This window comes from Ceratotherium simum, chromosome 33 (assembly GCF_057802395.1).
Source record: "Ceratotherium simum simum isolate JZ-2026a chromosome 33, ASM5780239v1, whole genome shotgun sequence".
NCBI lineage: Eukaryota > Metazoa > Chordata > Mammalia > Perissodactyla > Rhinocerotidae > Ceratotherium > Ceratotherium simum.
Genome location: NC_141932.1, coordinates 11,486,757 through 11,506,435, shown reverse-complemented (window position 1 = coordinate 11,506,435; position 19,679 = coordinate 11,486,757). Strand labels below are relative to the sequence as shown.

Sequence of the window (19,679 nt, the reverse complement as noted above, 5' to 3'; positions counted from 1 at the left end):
GGAGGCGTTTGTTTGCCATCCGCTGGCCGAGAGAGGCCTCGCTGGGGCGGTAACTCGTCACAGAGCAGGAGCCTCGCGGGAGGGAGTCGCGGAGCCGACAGCGAGTGCTCCGCGAGGCGCGGCGCGCGCAGGCGCACTGGACTGTCGTGAACGCCGCTCTGCTTCCCGGCACCGGTCTCCGCCCGGCCCCGCGCTGCCCCGCCCTCCTCTGGTCCTCACGCGGCGGGCGGAGGAGGGTGAGCGCTGTCCGCGGGGGGAGGCGCCTCTGGGTCTGCAGATCCGCCGAGCGGGGCGTGCGGTGGGGCTTGGTGGTGGGGGTGGAGGCAGTGGATCGCTGCTCTCAATAGTGAGAAGGGTGGGGGCCCCTGGGGGCCTCCCCAGGAGACAGGGGTGGAGGAGGAGGGAGGTGATGGAGAGGAGGAGAGAGGATCGGCAGTGTGCCCTGCAGGCGGGGCCTCTCCCGGCGAAGAGGGGTGGGAGACGGGGAGGGTCTTTAGAGACCAGGATGCTGAAAGGTCAAGGCTGGAACCCTTACTTTGAAGTTGACTCTTTTTGGCAAACCCCACCGTCAATAAACCCCATGCATGGGTGTGCCTGGGACAGCATTTTGTGTGGAGATCGAGAAGGGTGTCCCTTTGGGTGACAGTAGGATTCTGAGATGCTCTGTGGAGGGGCTGGACCTCTGCTCGTGTGGATCAGGGGAGGACTTGGGTGAAGTCCCTTTTCTGCTTAAAAACCGTTGATGGCTTTCCACAACTCTGAGGATAAAGGACGAACTTGTCACCAGAGCCTTCAGGGGCTGGCATGGTCTGGCCCCTGTTAGCCCCCGCTTTGTCATCCTCATTGGCTACCATTCCTCTGCCCCAGGCCTCAGATGAGGCCTGAGTGGGAGGAGCCCTCGGGGAACTCGAAAAATAAAGATTTTGCCTTACTTTTTAGAAGAAATGAATCATCTATAGGTCCTCTTTTTGTTTCACTTGCAAAAAAAAATTGCAAAGGTAAAAAGTACTAGTAAAGAATTTTCCTGAGCCAACCCTGGTGGCCTAGTGGTTAAAGTCTGGCGGTGCTCCACTTGAGCAGCCCAGGTTCAGTTCCCAGGTGCAGAACCACAGCACTCATCTGTCAGTAGCCATGCTGTGGTGGAGGCTCACATAGAAGAACTGGAAAGGACTTACAACTGGAATATACACCTAGGTACTGGGGCTTTGGGGAGGAAAAAAAAAAGAGAGAGAGGAAGATTGGCAACAGATGTTAGCTCCGGGCGAATCTTTCCCAGCCAAGGAAAAGAAAAAAGAAAAATTCCTTTCCTTTAAAAAAGAAGAAGAATTTTCTTGGTCACACATACTGGTTGAGTGAATCAAGTGGGAGCAAACTCAAGATTCTGTATCAAATATGGTTTATTTTTTACTTTTAATTTAGATCAGAGGTGAAAGAGGTTGCATTCATCATATGACACGTTTGCTGGCACATTGTTATAAGGCCTTTGTCTTGTTTTATTGCATAATTTTAAATCCATTTTTCCCCATTCCTAGTGCCTAGTCCCCTCCTACCCTGGGCTGAGACTAGGGTAAGGCAAATGAAGTATTTGCCTCAAGAGAAAAATTTAAAGGGAAGCCAAAAACCTCGGTAATCAAGACAAACAATATTTTAAAAACTCAGAATTAATGCAAACATATCTATATGGGAGTTGACCCTTCACTTGCGTGAGTCACGTGGCCTCATAGTCATCCCAGTCCTGTGGGGTGCTGTCTTTAGTTTGAATTTTGGTATTTTGTTCATCACGGATTATTGCATTAATTTTTAGTTTTTTTAAAAAAAATTGCATTAAAATTGTATATAATCCTGATAACTAAGGGTTTTGGCACACCATTAAATTTGTGCCCAAGACCCTCTTCACCCTCCTCCTGTCTTGTGAGCTTTCCCACCTTATGTTTTATATGTATCTTTGTGTGTATGTGTTGTTTCTTACTGCAATGAGTGTGCCAAACTGCAGAATCTGAGCACATAGTTCTTCACAAGATGCCCTCATTCCAGATAGCAGCTGCAAGTTTGGGGGTCCACAGGGCCACCCCCACTTGAGACCTGCTAGCTACAAGTTGGGAGTCCCTACAGAGCCCCTCAAGTTTAATAAATCACCATCAGAGAACTCAGAAAAGCACTATACTCACAGTTACAGTTTTATTGTAACAAGAGGATACAAATTAGAAGCGATGCATAGAGTGAAGTCAGGGATGTTTCTAAACGTGAAGCTCTTGTCATCCTCAGGGATGCATTATCCTCCCAGCATCAGAGTGTGACAATTCCTAAAGAGTATTGCCAACCAGGGACGCTCACTCAAACTTTGGTGTCCAGAGTTTTTATTGAGGCTATGTTACGTAGCGGTGATTGACCAACTGGCTGTGAATTTGGGGGTTCCCACTTCCCCTTCAGGTTTGATACTTCACTAGACCAACTCGCAGAACTCAGGAAGGTTATACTTACAACTGCAGATGTATTATAAAGAATACAAATCAGGACCGGCCAAAAGGAGAGATGCACAGAGCAAGGTCTAGGAGGTTCCAAAAACTTCTGTGTCCTCAGGATTTGTCACCTTCCCAGCACACCATTGTGTGTCACCAACCAGGAAGCTCACCAGAGCTTCGGAGTCTATGGAGGTTTTCTTGTGGTTTCATTATAGAGCCATGATTGATTGAATCATCGGCCGTATGATTGAACCCCATCTCCAGCCCCCTTTCCTCCCCAGGCTGATATCAGGTGATCCCAAGTCCCCACCTTCTAGTCATAGGGTCTTTCTAGAGTGTCCTGCCCCCATGCTGAGTCATCTCATTGTCACAAACTATCTAGGGGCCTGCATGAGTCATCTCATTGGCATAAACTATCGGGTGTGGTCCTGGGGACCTGCTGTGACTAACAAAGACACTCCTACCATTCGGGAAATTCCATGGGTTTAGAGTTTGCTCCGAAGAACTGGGGATGAAGACCAGCCAAATTCTCTATTCCCCATTTACAAACTGTGTATTTTTGTGTTTTTTTGGTAAGGAAGATTAGCCTTGAGCTAACATCTGTTGCCAATCCTCCTCTTTTTGCTGAGGAAGATTGGCCCTGGGCTAACATCCATGCCCTTCTTCCTCTACCTTATATGTGGGATGCCTGCAACAGCGTGGTTTGATGAGCGGTGCATAGGTCCATGCCTGGGATCCGAACCTGCGAACCCAGGGCTGCCCAAGCGGAGCACCCAAACTTAACCACTATGCCACCAGGCTGGCCCCTATGAAATGTGTAGTTTTTATGTTTTGTGTGTACTTTTGTTTTTCTAATTTTATTGAGGTCATAATAGTTTATAACGTGGAATTTCAGTTGTTCATTATTGTTTGTCAGTCACCATATAAATGCCTCCCTTCAACCCTTGTGCCCACCCCTCCAACCCCCTTGCCCCTGCTAACCACCAAACAGTTCTCCCTGTCAGTGTGTTAATCTTCCACTTATGAGTGAAATCATGCGATATTTGTCTTTCTCTCTCTGGCTTATTTTGCTTAACATGATACCCTCCAGGTCCACCTGTGTTGTTGCAAATGGGAAGATTTTGTCTTTTTTCATGGCTGAGTAGTATTCCATTGTATATGTATACTACATCTTCTTTGTCCATTCATCTGTTGAGGGACACTTGGGTTGCTTCCACGTCTTGGCTATAGTGAATAATGCTGCAGTGAACATAGGGGTGCATAAGCCTCTTTGGATTGTTGATTTCAAGGTCTTTGGATAAATACCCAGTAGTAGGATTGCTGGCTCATATGGTTTTTCTATTTTTAATTTTATGAGGAATCTCCATACTGTTTTCCATAGAGGCTGCACCAGTTTGCATTCCCACCAGCAGTGGATGAGGGTTCACTTTTCTCCACAACCTCTCCAACATTTGTTATTTTTTGTCTTGGTGAGTATAGCCATTCTAACAGGTGTAAGGTGATATCTTAGTGTAGTTTTGATTTGCATTTCCCTAACAATTAGTGATGTTGAACATCTCTTCATATGCCTGTTGGCCATTTGTGTACCTTCCTTGGAAAAATGTCAGTTCATATCCTCTGCCCATTTTTTGATCGGGTTGTTCATGTTTTTGTTGTTCAGTTGTCTGAGTTCTTTATATATTATGGAGATTAACCCCTTGTCAGATATATGATTTGCAAATATTTTCTCCCAGCTGGTGGGTTGTCTTTTCATTTTGACCCTGATTTCCTTTGGCTTCCAGAAGCTCTTTAGTCTGATGAAGTCCCATTTGTTTATTTTTTCTTTTTTTTCCCTTGTCTGAATAGACATGGAATTTGAAAAGATCCCTCTAAGACCAATGTCAAAGAGTGTACTGCGTATATTTCCTTCTAGGGATTTTATAGTTTCAGGTCTTACTTTCAAGTCGTTAATCCGTTTTGAGTTAATTTTTGTGTATGGCGCAATATAATGGTCTGCTTTCGTTCTTTTGCATGTGGCTGTCCAGTTTTCTCAGTACCATTTATTGAAGAGACTTTCCTTTCTCCATTGTATGTTCTTAGCTCCTTTGTTGAAGATTAGCTGTCCATAGATGTGTGGTTTTATTTCTGGACTTTCAGTTCTGTGCCATTGATCTGTGTCTGTTTTTGTACCAGTACCATGCTGTTTTGATTATTATAGCTTTTTAGTATATTTTGAAGTCAGGGATTTTGATGCCTCCAGCTTTGTTCTTTTTTCTCAGGATTGCTTTAGCTATTTGGGGTTTTCTGTTATCCCATATGAATTTTAGGATTCTCTGTTCTATTTCTGTGAAGAATGTCATTGGGATTCTGATTGGGATTACATTGAATCTGTAGATTGCTTTAGGTAGTGTGGACATTTTAGCTATATTTATTCTTCTAGTCCATGTGCATGGAATATCTTTCCATTTCTTTATGTCTTAAGAAATTAAGAAATCATCGATTTCTTTCAATAATGGCTTATAGTTTTCATTTTATAGATCTTTCACCTCCTTGGTTAAATTTATTCCTAGGTATTTTATTCTTTTTGTTGTGATTGCAATTGGGATTGTATTCTTGAGTTCTCTTTCTGTTAGTTCGTTGTTAGAGTATAGAACTGCAACTGATTTTTGTAAGTTGATTTTGTACCCTGCAATTTTGCTGTAGATGTTGGTTATTTCTAATAGTTTTCTGATGGATTCTTTAGGGTTTTCTACATATAAAATCATGTCGTCTGCAAACAGCCAGAGTTTCACTTCTTCATTGCCTATTTGGATTCCTTTTATTTCTTTTTCTTGCCTAATTGCTCTGGCGAAAACCTCCAGTACTATATTGAATAAGAGTGGTGAGAGTGGGCACCCTTGTCTTGTTCCTGTTCTCAGAGGGATGGCTTTCAGTTTTTCCCCATTGAGTATGCTGTTGGCTGTGGATTTGTCATATGTGGCCTTTATTATGTTGAGGTACTTTCCTTCTATACCCATTTTATTAAGAATTTTTACCATAAATGGGTGTTGGATCTTGTCAAATGCTTCCTCTGCATCTATTGAGGTGATCATGTGGTTTTTGTTACTCATTTTATTAATGTTGCATATCACATTGATAGATTTGCGGATGTTGAGCCATCCCTGTGTCCCTGGTATAAATACCACTTGATAATGGTGTATGATCTTTTAAATGTATTGCTGTATTCAGTTTGCCAATATCTTGATAAGGATTTTTGCATCCATGTTCATCAGCAATATTGGCCTGTGATTTTCCTTCTTTGTATTGTCCTTGTCTGGCTTTGGTATCAGGGTGATATTGGCCTCATAGAATGTGTTGGGAAGTGTTCCATCTTCCTCTATTTTTTGGCATAGTTTGAGAAGGATAGGTATTAAATCTTCTTTGAGTGTTTGGTAGAATTCTCCAGAGAAGCCATCTGGTCCTGGACTTTTATTTTTTGGGAGGTTTGTAATTACTTTTTCAATCTCTTTACTTGTGATTGGTCTATTCAGATTCCCTATTTCTTCTTGATTCAGTTTTGGGAGGTTGTATGAGTCTAAGAGTTTATCCATTTCTTCTAGATTGTCCAATTTGTTAGCATATAGTTTTTCTTAGTATTCTCTTATAATCCTTTGTATTTCTGTGGTATCTGTTGTAATCTCTTCTCTCTTATTTCTAATTTTATTAGAATTAGAATTTAGGAAAAAATCTCTCTTTTTTGTGTTAGTCTAGCTAAGGGTTTGTAAGTTTTGTTTGTCTTCTCAAAGAACCGGCTCTTTGTTTCATTGATCCTTTCTACTGTTTTTTATTTTTTTGTTTCAATTTCATTTATTTCTGCTCTAATTTTTATTTCCTTCCTTCTGCTGACTTTGGGCTTTGTTTGTTCCTCTTTTTCTAGTTCTGTTAGGTGTAGTTTAAGATTGCTTACTTGAGATTTTCCTTGTTTGTTAAGGTGGGCCTCTATTGCTATGAATTTCCCTCTCCGGACTGCTTTTACTGCATGCCATGTGAGTTGGTATGGTGTATTTTCACTTTCATTTGTCTCCAGATATGTTTTGATTTCTCCTTTAATTTCTTCAATGATCCATTGCTTGTTCAGTAGCATGTTGTTTAGTCTCCACATCTTTGTCACTTTCCCAGTTTTTTTCTTGTAGTTGGTTTCTAGTTTCATAGCATTATGATCGGAAAAGATGCTTGTTATGATTTCAGTCTTCTTAAATTTATAGAGGTTGCCTTGTTTCCCAACATATGGTCCATCCTTGAGAATGTTCCATGCCCGCTTGAGAAGAATGTGTAATCTGTTCTTTTTGTTTAGAGTGCTCTCTATATATATGTTAAGTCCATCTTGTCTAGTTTTTTGTTTAAGTCCTCTATTTCCTTATTGACTTTCTGTCTGGATGATCTATCCATTGATGAAAGTGGGGTGTTAACGTCCCCTACTATTATCATATTATTGTTAATATCTCCTTTTAGGTTTGTTAATAGTTGCTTTATGTACTTTGGTGCTCCTGTGTTGGGTACATATATATTTATAAATATTATGTCTTGGTGGAATGTCCCTTTTATTATTATATGCTGTCCCTCTTTGTCTCTCATTGCCTGTTTTATCTTGAAGTCTACTTTGTCTGATGTAAGTATGGCAATACCTGCTTTCTTTTGTTTGCCATTAGCTTGGAGTATCATCTTCTATCCCTTCACTCTGAGCCTGTGTTTGTCTTTAGAGCTAAGATGTGTTTCCTGAAGGCAGCATATTGTTGGGTCTTGTTTTTTAATCCATCCCAACACTCTGTGTCTTTTCATTGGGGAATTTAATCCGTTTACATTTAGAGTGATTATTGATATATGAGGGCTTAATGCTGCTATTTTATCACCCATTTTCTGGTTCTTCTGCATTTCCTTTGTTTCTTGTCCTGTGTGTTTCAGACTACCAATTTAGTTTGGTAGTTCTCTGTGATGGTTTTCTTAGTTTTCTCTTTATTTATCATTTATGTCTCTGTTCTGATTATTTGTTTAGTGGTTACCATGAGGTTTGTAGAAAAAATCTTGTGGACTAGCTAGTCCATTTTCTGATAGCCTATTTCCTTAGACTGCGTCAATTCCATCCCTTCCCTCTTCCCCTTCTAAGTTATTATTGTCACAACTTATTCCATCCTGTGTTGTGAGTTTGTGGTTAAAATGACGAGATTATATTTATTTTTGTTGTTTTCCTTCCCTTTATCTTTGATGTTATAATTAAGTGTTTGCTAACCTGTTCTGATAGAGAGCTGCAACTTTTCTGATTTTGTCTACCTATTTTTTCTCCTTGCTCAAGGCTTTGTATCCCTTTTCTCTTTTTTTTTTTTTTCCAGGTATGAGGGCCTTCTTGAGCATTTCTTGTAGTGGGGGTCTTGTAGCAATGAACTCCCTTATCTTTTGTTTACCTGAGAAAGTTTTTATTTCTCCATCATATCTGAAGAATATTTTCACTCGATAGAGTATTCTTGGCTGAAAGCTTTTGTCTATCAGAATTTTGAATATATTGCTCCATTCTCTCCTACGAGTAAGTTTTCTGCTGAGAAATCCACTGATAGCCTGATAGGGGTTCCTTTGTACGTTATTTTCTTCTGCCTTGCTGCCCTTAATATTTTTTCTTTGTCACTGACTTTTGCCAGCTTTACTACAATATGCCCTGGAGAGGGTCTTTTTATGTTGATATAGTGAGGAGATCTATTGGCTTCATTCGCTTGCATTTCCAGCTCCTTCCCCAGGTTTGGGGAGTTCTCAGCTAGTATTTCTTTGAACAAGCTCTCTGCTCCTTTTCTCCTCTCTTCTCCCTCTGGAATACCTATAATCCTTATGTTGCATTTCCTAATTGAGTTGGATATTTCTCAGAGAGTTTATTCATTTCTCTCTCTTTTTTTTTTTGTGAGGAAGATTAGCCCTCAGCTAACATTCGATGCCAATCCTCCTCTTTTTGCTGAGGAAGATTGGCCCTGGGCTAACATCCATGCCCATCTTCCTCTACTTTATGTGGGACACTGCCACAGCATGGCTTGACAAGTGTTGCATTGGTGCACACCCTGGATTCAAACCTGTGAACCTAGGCTGCTGAAGCAGAGAGCATGCACTTAACCACTATGACACTGGGCTGGCCCCTCTTCATTTCTTTTTAGTCTTAGTTCTCTCTCCTCTTCCATGTGAAGCATTTCTGCATTCCTATCCTCTAGATTGCTAATTCTATCCTCCAAGTTGTCAGCTCTGTTATTTAGACTCCAGATTTTTCTTTATCTTCTCCATTGTGTTTTTCATCTCCAACATTTCTGATTGGTTTTTCTTTATAGTTTCAATCTCTTTTGTGAAGAAGTGCCTGATTCCATTGAACTGTCTATCTGCATTTTCTTGTAACTCGTTGACCTTTTTTATGATAGCTATTTTTGAATTCTCTGTCATTTAGATGGTAGATTTCTGTGCCTTCAGGATTGATTTCTGGGTGCTTGTCATTTTCCTTCTTGTCTGGAGATTTAATATATTTTTTTCATACTGTTTGATGGCGTGGATTTGCGCCTCCACATAGTGATAGTATCTGGTCGCAGCTTCCTGCTGCCACTGGGTGGGGGTCAAGAGCTGTGTATTCTGAGCCCGTGGTGATCCCTGGCCTCTGTAGCTACTGCTTTTCTAAGGAATGCATGGGTGCTCTGGCCAACTGGCTGAGCTGGAACCAGGCGGATGTAGAGGTGCTTTCTTTCACCTGCCCGATCATGGGGGCTTCTCGCTCTTCCCTCGCTATGTGCTCTCCTAGGGTGCTAGCTTGATGAAGACACCCCTGCAATAGTTCAGTCACCTCCCTGTGGGACCTTACCTCAGGCTGTGAGGCAACTTGGAGAGCAATGGTGTTCCTGTGTAGAGTCACCCTTCCCCCCTCCCCTCAGAGCCATGTGCGGTCCCAGGGTCACTTCCAGGGAGGGGCAGGAGCTCTCCTTACCTCCATCCACTTCCTCCAGGGAGTCCAGCACCTCTACCTTCAGATGTGTGGCTGCATGGGTCCCTCAGACATATTTTGTGTTGTGTGAATGCCATTTGTTGGTATATGAATGCCCTTTTTGTTGTATCTAAGTGGAGAGAGTCTAAGGGGAGAGCTCACTCTGCCATGATGCTGACGTCACTCCTGTATGTACGTGTTTTTAGCACATGTAAATGATATTGGTTATATGCCCCAAATCATCCCTTAATTTTTTTTCACTCAGGACTGTGTTCTTAAGGTCCATCCATGTTATAATATATACCCCTAATCCATTGTTTTTCACTGTTACATAGTTCTCCATGGGGGGAAAACCACCACACCCTATCATTCACTACCCCAGAGATGGACACCCAAGTTGACACCAACTCCTCACCTCCACAAACAGTGCTTTGTTTTGTCCCCTTAGAATCTGTGCGAGAATTTCTTTGGCATCTGTGGGGTTCATCCACAAATGCTTGACACTCTTCTCTCTAAAAGTTGGGCCTGAATTTCCCTCTCTTTGAGTGTGGGTTGGATTTAATGATTCTCGTGAGTAGAATATGGTGGCAGCTTCCTCCTCATTCTCTATCTCTCTTTCTCCCCTCCTTCTCGGATCACTCATGTTGGAGGAAGCTAACCGCCATGTTGTCAGGACACTCAACAGCCCACATGGTGAAGTTCACGAGGTGAAGAACTGAGGCCTCCAGCCAACAACCCCTGGAGGGAGCCATCTGGGAAGTGGACCATCCAGCACCTTCTGGTGACCACAGTTCTGGTTGACATCTTGACTATAATCCAATGAAAGCCCCCGAGCTAGAAACACCCAGGTGAGCCACCCTAGATTCCTGACCCTCAGAAGCTGTGTGAGATTTTTAAAAAGTTTGCTGTGTTGGGCTGCCAAATTTGGGTAATTTGTTACCAAGTGATAGACAACTAACAGCATCCAAACCCAGGAGTGGACCTGCTGGGTTATAGTGTGGGCATATGGTTAATTTGACCAAGTAGAGCCGGGTTGCTCTTGAAGGGCTTTGTCCTCCACATTCCACCAGCGAAACCTGAGGATCCGTGTAGTTCATGTGGCTGCTACTCCTTAACGTCACTCAGCTTTGCATTGCCACCTGCTGGGCGCAGAATAACAGCCTGCGTAGTAAACTGGCATTTCTCAAATTGTTAATGATTTTGAGCCTGTCTTCACTTGCTTGCTAGCTGAAAACATAGCTTTTAACTTTCAGAAAACATGAAATATTCTAAAATACTAACAACCTTTCCAGGGAGGTCCAAGCAAATAAACTCCCCAGGAGTCACATCTGTGAGGACGAGCCATTGACTATGAATCCACTCGGCCTCACCAGGAACTTTGTCACCTGGAAAAATTATTTTTGTTGTGTTGCTGCTGCTGTTTTTTTTCAAACCTTTATAACTGATTGGAATGTATTTTTTAACTGCCTCCCTTATCTTTTCCACAAAGGAGGACGCCCACACCAGTGCTCTGTATCCTCAAAGGCACCTGTGTCACCTTTTTCCTCCTAAATGTTCTCATTATGTCCCATCGTAGCACATGGCCTGAGGTTTTCTTTCACTGCAACTTAGGCTGGATTAAAGCATTTGGAGCTTATTGTGTTCTGTTTCCTTGGGGTCAAAAGGCAGTAGAACATTCAGCCTGGGTGTAGTCCCAGAGACCTCTGGAAATGGGGCAGAAGGAAGAGGTGGGTTTGTTCTGATCTTGGCCCCGAAAGCTGTACGTCTTCATGTGTGTGTGAGTGTGAAGGAAAGCATGAGTGTATGGATGTGGGGGCGCATGGGAGTGATTTTGTGTGCATGAGTGTGAGTGTGTTAGGATATGTGTGTGCAAGAGTATGTGTGTGTGAATGTGTGTGCATACATGTAAATGTGTGTGCCAGTGTGTGAATATGAGTGAGTGTGGCAGTGAGTGTGAATATATATTGGATGTGTAGGACTGTGGGAATGAGTGTGTATGCAGGAGTGTGAGTGTGTATTAGTGTAAATGTGTGAGAGAGTGAGTGTAAGAATATATGTGTGCAAATGAGTGTGTTCATGTGTGTGAATACAGGTGAGTGTGGGAGTAAGTGTGAATGCATGTAGATCTGTGGGACAGTGGGAGTGACTGTATACAGGAGTGTGAGTGTGTGTTAGTGTGAAAGTGTGGTATGAGTGTGAGACTGTGTGAGAGTGTGCTGTGAGAGTATGAGTGTGTGTGAGTGTGTGTATTGTGTGGGTCGGTGACTTTGTGAGTTTCTGTATGAGTGTGAGAGTGTGCTGTGAGTATGAGTGTGTGTATTGTGTGGGTCTGTGACTTCGTGTGTGAGTTTGTGTATGAGTATGAGACTCTGAGAGTGTGCTGTGAGAGTATGAGTTCATGTGAGTGTGTGTGTTGTGCGTGTCTGTGACTTTGTGTGTGTTTGTGTACATGTATGAAACTTGCAGGAGTGAGTGTGGATGTAAATGTGAGAGAGTGCAGGAGTGAGCATGAACGCATCAGGTGTGTGGGAGTGGCTTGTGTGCATGAGTGTGAGTGTGTGCTCATGTAAACCTGTGTGAGTGAGAGAGTGTGGATGTGTGCATATGGGTGCACATGGGTGTAAATGAGTGTGAGTGTGTGTATTGTGTGAGCCTGTGACTTTGTGTCATGTGTGTGTAAGTGCATGTGTGTGAGACTTGCAGGAGTGAGTGTGAGAATGTATGTGAGTCAGTGTGTGTCTGTGTGAGCATGTTGTGAGAGTGCATGTTGTGTGTGGTGTGTGCCGGTGAGTGTGTGTCTGTGTGTGTGTCTGTGTGTGTCTGTGTGTGTGTCGGTGTGTGTGAGCGTGTTGTGAGAGTGCATGTTGTGTGTGGTGTGTCTTGTGTGTGTGTGCATCTGTGTGTGTCTGTGTGAGTGTGTGTGTGTGTGAGCGAACGTCTGTGTGTGAGTGTGTATCTGTGTGTGAGCGTGTGAGCGTGCGTGTGTGTGTGAGTGTGTGCGTGTGAGCGTGTGTGCTGAAAGATCCACCTTTCTTGGATGGTGGTCAGAACTAAATTCCAGCCTGGCCAGTGGCCTCCCCTTTGTCGTGTAGCTGACCGCCCCTCTCCCCACCCTCCAAATTTACTAGCGGATTTGAGTTTCATGACAGCATTTCTGAGAATAAAAGCCCCAGCCTGAGCTGCAGAAAGACTCAGGGCGAAAGGGACGGGTCCCAGAGGCATCGTCTAACGCCCTCCTCCCCTGCTCGGGGTTGGGGCAGAGAAGGTGGACGTGGCCTGGGCCTCAGTCCCAGCTCACCTCCACCAGCCACCCTGTCCCTCTGCCCCCCAGTCCTCCCCTCACTGGAATCCCCACTGCGCCAGGTTTAAAGTTCCCAGCAAGAGTCCACGAGGGCACCTAGATGAGGGTGGCGAGACGTCCATGAGGCTGGTGTTTCAGGACCGTGCTCCTTGACCCTCCTTCCTAAACCCGTTCACGACTCCCACCAGCCCCTTTACCTTCCCTTCTCCACCTCAATATCCACCTCCCAGGAGTTATTGATCCCTCAGGGCCAGACACTGGGGAATTCATGCCAATCACCTAAAACCAAGCCCAGCACATAGTAGGCACTATGTAAGTGTTTGCTATTTGCTGTAGACTGAATGCTTGTCATACAAATTCATATGTTGAAACCTAATCCTCAGTGTGATGGTATTAGGAGGGGGGGACCTCTGGGAGGTGATTAGGTCTTAAGGGTGGAGCCCCCCTGAAGGGGATTAGTGTCCTTATGAAAGAGACCCCAGAGAGCTCCCTCGCCCTTTCTGCCGTGTGAGAACGCACGGAGACAAAGGCTGTCAATCACCCAGGCAGGGGTCCTCACCAGACACTGAAACTGCGGGACTTCCCAGCCTCCAGAACTGTGAGGAATAAATTTCTGTTGTTCATAAGCCCCCGTCTATGGTTTTATTGTTGGAGCAGCCCAGTTGGACTAAGACACTATTCTTATGTTTTACTATTATTTACAAAATGATATAAAAACAATAATTGTTCATACCTATTAAGAGTTTGCTCTCTGCCAAGCAGTGCTCTGGATGTGACACCAGAGTCAATTCATGGGATTTAATCTTCACAACAACCTTAGAAGCAGATCCCTTTATGAAGCCCGTTGTGCAGATGAGGAAACTGAGGCACAAGAAGTTAAGTCCTTTTCTCAAGGACAAAACATATTATAATGGAAATTCTCTAACACAGATGAAAGTAGAGAGAGTAGCATAATGAGCACACACGTCCCTACACCCCAGCCTCAACAGTTACCAACTTGTGACCAATCTCGTTTTATCCAGTTAATGGGAGGAGCTGGAGTCAGACTCAGAGCTGTTACCCCACAGCCCATGGTCTTATGTCCACCCCTCTCTCCTGCTCTGGGTTTCCTTCTCCATCTGTCTCTGTCTGTAGGTCCCTCCAGCTCTTCCTGACACGTCTGCGTCTTTAACCTACTCCTGGGTCTCTCTCTGGATCCACGTGTCTGTATCTTACTCTCTCTGCCTCCTTTTGACCGAGCCCACAGAATCCTGACTGAGGGTGGGGGAGGTGTGTAATGCTGATGGGGTGGGGAGCATGGGGGTAGTCAGGGGAACTGTGGAGGGGCTGGGAGCCTAAGTCAGGAAGGAGGGCCATCATCGGATGGCCAAGGGATGGCATTTGGAGCTAGTGGCATTGTCCCAAAAATATGAGCCATGTTCAACTGAGGGTCACAGACAGCCAGTGAGGGTAAGGCATGGACATAAGATATAGACATGAGACATAACATACAGACGTAAGACAGAAGTGAAACCTCTAGGAAGGGTTGAGGTGAGAAGTCAGGGGTCAACCATGGAAACCGGAGGGACCAGGACATCCACCTGCAGATAGGGCCACCCTCAGAGTGTAGCTCAGACTGAGTCTCAACTCCGGGGACCCCAGCTGGCGGTGAGGAGGGGGAGGAGCAAAATCTCATGGAGAGAGTTTGGAGCCTGGACTGGACGTCACCAATGAGGTGGGGATGAGGACCTGACTCCAACACCCGTCTGGGTTTCCCATTAAAAATAAAATTTAGGGGCCGGCCTGGTGGCACAAGCGGTTAAGTGCTCACGCTCCGCTGCGGTGGCCCGGGGTTCACTGGTTCGGATCCCAGGCACGCACTGACGCACTGCTTGTAGAGCCATGCTGTGGAGGCGTCCCATATAAAGTGGAGGAAGACGGGCACGGATGTTAGCCCCGGGCCAATCTTCCTCAGCAAAAATAGGAGGATTGGCATTAGATGTTAGCTCAGGGCTGATCTTCCTCACAAAAGAAATAAAATAAAATTTAGAGGGGATGGATTTAAACACATACACCAGTAGAGAGAATGGTTTAATACACCTTTATGTTCCCATCACTGGCTTCAAAAATTATCAATACCTGGTTAATGTTGCTTCATTTATACACACCTCCCAACACATACACATGGATTATTTTGAAGCAAATCTCAACCACATTTTATTTCTTCAGAAAACACTCCAAAGAAGTGCTTATCTTTAAAGAAGATAAATGCTTTAAAAAACATAACCACATACCGTTACCATATGAAAAATTAACAAGAACACCTTAATAGCATCAACTATCCAGCCAGTGGTCGAATTTTCCTGATTGCCCTGTAATTTTATTCTGATAATTCTTTTTACCTTATTTGAATCAGGATCCAGACCAGATCCATACACTGTGTTTGGTTGATATGTCTGTCTCATCTCTTATTCTATAGCGATGCTGCCCCATATGGTGCCTGTTCCTCGTATGTGGCTCCTGAGGACGTGAAATGTGGCTAGTCTGAACTGAGATGGGCTGTACGTACAATATACACCAGATTTCAAAGGCAGGATGAAAAAAATGTCAATGATCTCACGAATATTTTTATATTGATTACATGTTGAAATGACCATATTCTGTATGTATTAAGTTAAATAAAATAGATCATAAAAATTAATTTCACCTGTTTCTTTTTACTCCTTAAAATGTGGCTAATAGAGGAGCTTCTGGGTTGGTGGATGCATTGAGGTGCTGGAAGGGTGGTGCACCCGGAGAGGGCGTGGAAGCTCTGTGCCCCTCCCGTACCCCAAGAGATGCTCTATGCATCTCTTCCATTTGTCTGTGCCTGAGTTCCTCCCTTGAAAATGAGTGTGGCCAACTACACGAAACCAGAAGTATTATGTGGGACGTCCAGGGAGGCTACCTAAAGGCAGCTGACTTAGCTGTGGAGTAGTCCTTTAGACCTTTCCTTTCTTTGTTCTCTCGGTACTACTTAGAACTTGGATGTGATGTCCAGAGCTCTTGCAGCCATTTTGGACCAAAGAGTGACCCTGAGGATGGTGGCTGTCCAAAAAATGACGGAGCAAAAAGTTAGAAGATGCCTGAGTTCCTGATGACTGAGATACCAGCCCTGGACTGCCCACCTCTGGACTGTCTGACATCAAGGAGAAATAAACATCCATCTTGCTTAAGCCATCAAAATAATTAATTAAAAAGTAAGTTTTAAAAGTGTGGCTACTAACACATTTAAAATTACATTTGTGACTTTCATCGTATTTTTATTAGAGAGTACTTGGTCTAGTGGTTCAGTCTCCCTTTTTTCTTCTCACAACGTATTTACTTTTGTGGAAAACAGGTTGTTCATCCTGGAACTTTCCACAATATGGATTCTTTTGATTGCCTCCCTGTGGGTTTATTTAACACATTCCTGCATCCTCTGGTAGTTAGAGCAGGAGGCATGATCTGGTTCATGCTCGAGTTGGGAGCAAAATGTTTCATAGATGGTGCTATGTCTTTTCTGTCACATCAAATCAAGAGATACCTACTGTTGAGTTGTCTCTCTTTCTGATGTTAGGATTCTGGTGTTGTCAGCCTGACCCATCTACTATAAAGGTCCTATCTGCCTTCCATCTACGGGTCTTAGGAGCCAGTGGTGACCATTGCCCAGATCCATGATCTCATTAGGGGTTGCAAAATGGTGATGTTATGACTGTATCACTCTCCTGCACTTATTCCGGAGTTCTTCTATGAAAAACAGACCCTCACCAGCTATTCACTTTCTCTGAGGAACACTAAGATTTACAAATGAAGGAAATAAAACCGCCCGATGATCTCACCATCCAGAGAAAACCAACGCTGACATTTCCGTGTGTGTGCTGTGAAGAGGCAGGATAGCAGAAGAGCTGGGCGCACAGCCTTCAAAGAAAAGTGTGGGGTCCTGATCTCAGCTTTACCGTGTATTAGATGTCTGAAATGGCAGCAATACTAGTACAACCCCATGGGGTTGTGTCAAGGGCAATGGAACATCATACCCAACAAAACTTTGTATTTGGACTTGAGTCTCAAGAAAAATTGTCGAGAAATCACTCTACCAAAACACTCCTCCAGGGCAGTAGACAAAGAGTGAAATTGTTCATCTTCACAGTTAGGAGTTTGTGCTGAGTTTTTATAGCTTTTAAAACAGTGTACCTTAAGAAATAAGCCAGAGAAGCTTCAGGTCTGTATCATTTACCTCCACCAATAACAATTAGGAGAGCCCTCACTCATTTTCACACTTAGTCATTGTTTTATAACTTATGCATTTGACTAAATGATGTGTCACAAACTTTGTAACCAACTCAAGCATCGGGGGGGTCTTTTTTCAACATTTTGCTTTTAATTGTGGTGAAAAACACATAACGTAAAATTTACCATCTTTATCCATTTTTAAGCCTACAGGTCAGTAGGAAGTACATTCACATTGTTGTGCAAAGGTCTCCAGAAATTTTTCGTCTTGCAAAACTGAAACTCTGTACTTACTACTCGCGTTAACTCTCCATTCCCCCTTCCTCCAGCCGCTGGAAACCACCCTTCTACTGTGTCCCTACAAATTTGACTATTTTAGCTACCTCATGTAAGGGGAATCATACTGTATTTGTCTTTCTGTGACTGGCTTATCTCACTTCACATAACGTCCTCAAGGATCATCCATGTTGTAGTATGTGACAGGGTATCTTCTCTTTTTAAGGCTGAATAATATTCCATTTTATGGATAGACCACATTTTATTTTTCCATCTGTCAGTGTACACTTGGGTTGTTTCCGTCTTTTGGCTATTGTCAATAATGCTGCTATGAACATGGATGTGCAAATATCTCTTTCAGATCTTGCTTTCAATTCTTTTCACTATATATCCATAAATGGGATCAGGATGTCTTTTAATTATGTGAGAAGGAAAAGAAGCTATCAAGTTCCATTAGCACTAAGTGTTGTCATTTTTTTTCTATTAGTGTCCCTGGAGTCAGGCCGCCTGGGTTCAAATCCCAGCTCCGCCACTCGCCTGCTGTGTGCCCTTGGACAAGTTACTTCACTTTTCTGCCCTCAGTTTCTCCATCTGTAAATAGGAATAATAACAGAACCCACAACCTTCAGGCTTCTGTGAATGATAAGTGAGTAAATGTATACAAAGTATTTTTTTTGTGTGTGAGGAAGATTGGCCCTGAGCTAACATCCACGCCCATCTTCCTCCACTTTATATGGGACGCCGCCACAGCATGGCTTGACAAGCGGTGCGTCAGTGCGCGCCTGGGATCCGAACCGGCGAACCCCGGGCCGCCGCAGTGACGTGCGTGCACTTAACCACTTGCGCCACCCGGATGGCCCCTGAAGTATTTGTTTAAATGCTTACAATAGGAACAAACAATGGATACATGTGACAATTTGGAAGAATCCCAAGCACATTATGATGAGTGGAAAAAACCACAATCTCGAAGAGTTACATACTGTATGATCCCATTTATATAACATTCTCAATGTAACAAAATTATAGTTATGTAGAACAAAACAGTGGTTGTCAAGGCTTGAGGTTGAGGGAAGGGTGTGATTATTAAGACATCGCACAGGAGAATTTCTTTGTGATGATGAAACAGTTGTGTATCCTGATTGTGGTGATGAGAGAGAGATGCATGAGAAATGGTGAAATTCAAAAAATGTCTGTACCTGAGTTAATAACATGGTAGCAACATCAGTTTTCTAGTTGTGACAGTGTGTTATGGTTATGAAGGATGTTATGGAGGGAAACTAGGTGAGGGCTATATGAGAATTCTCTGTACTACTTTGCAAACTCTTGTGAGTCTTGAACTATTTCAAAATAAAACATTATAATAAAAAACGTGTCTGGCACATCGGAAGTGCTGATTGCACCTCAGTTATCACTGTCCCAGATATCCCTATGTGCATTTTTCATCCGATCTTAGTTGCTCTATTTTCAAGGTTCTTTTTCTGCGCGGCTCTAATCGCCGCAAAATGAGTAACAAGGTCCCTCCAGGGGAGAAAAAATGCCTCCCACTGAATTCTCCCAGACTGGAAGTCATCCCAGCAGAAAGCTGTATAGCCACAGATATAATTATGAATCATCTGTAATTTTCACACCAGCCATTGTTTTATAACTTATGTAATTATCTAAACAGGGTTTCACAAACCTTGAAACTAACCAGGCATCACAGGTTTTCAATGCTTATAAGAAGAAAAAGAATTAACCAAGTGTTCTAAGCACCAGGAGACGCCTTGCTTTGTGAGCAGCCAGCCTGGTGGTGAAAGGCAAGAGAAAACTAAGAACACATCTTTGCATTTGCTTGTTTATGGGCAACAAAACCTTGAAGACCAAAGAAATGTATTCTAGTCATGATGTTTTGAAAAAGGGGTGAGGACAGGGAAAGGGGATAAGGTCACGATGGAGATTTATCACTCTATACATTTTTTATACACATACTTCATTTTTCTACCATGTGGAAATAATACCTGTCCAAAAAATGAAGTAGCAATGATGCTACACACACAGAGATTCTCATGCAAGTCTCCCTGGGTTTGAACCCGGCTATTTCCTACTGTGTGGCCTTGGAAAATGACTTTAATCTTTCTTTGCCTCAGTTTCCCCCTGTTTATAGTGGAGATAGCAATAGCGGCAATTCTGAAGGTTAATGGGAATATAAACAAGTCAATCTGTGTAAAGCCCTTAAAACAGTTATCCAGGGGCCCGGTGACATAAGTGGTTGGGTTTGCACGCTCTGCTGCGGTGGCCTGGGGTTCGCCAGTTCGGGTGCTCACCAACGCACCGCTTGTCGAGCCATGCTGTGGCGGCGTCCCATATAAAGTGGAGGAAGATGGACGTGGATGTTGGCCCAGGGCCAGTCTTCCTCAGCAAAAAAAAAGGAAGATTGGCAGATGTTAGCTCAGTGCTGATCTTCCTCACACACAAAAAA

General features: G+C 43.5%; 1 long non-coding RNA gene across 1 annotated transcript; it reads left to right on the top strand.

The window, feature by feature from the left end:
- Positions 1–392: 392 nt before the first annotated feature.
- Positions 393–15,398, top strand: LOC147912812 (uncharacterized). Its single transcript, XR_015549452.1, has 2 exons — positions 393–10,265; positions 15,177–15,398. It is a non-coding gene; the product is annotated as an uncharacterized LOC147912812 (long non-coding RNA).
- The last annotated feature ends 4,281 nt before the right edge of the window (positions 15,399–19,679 follow it).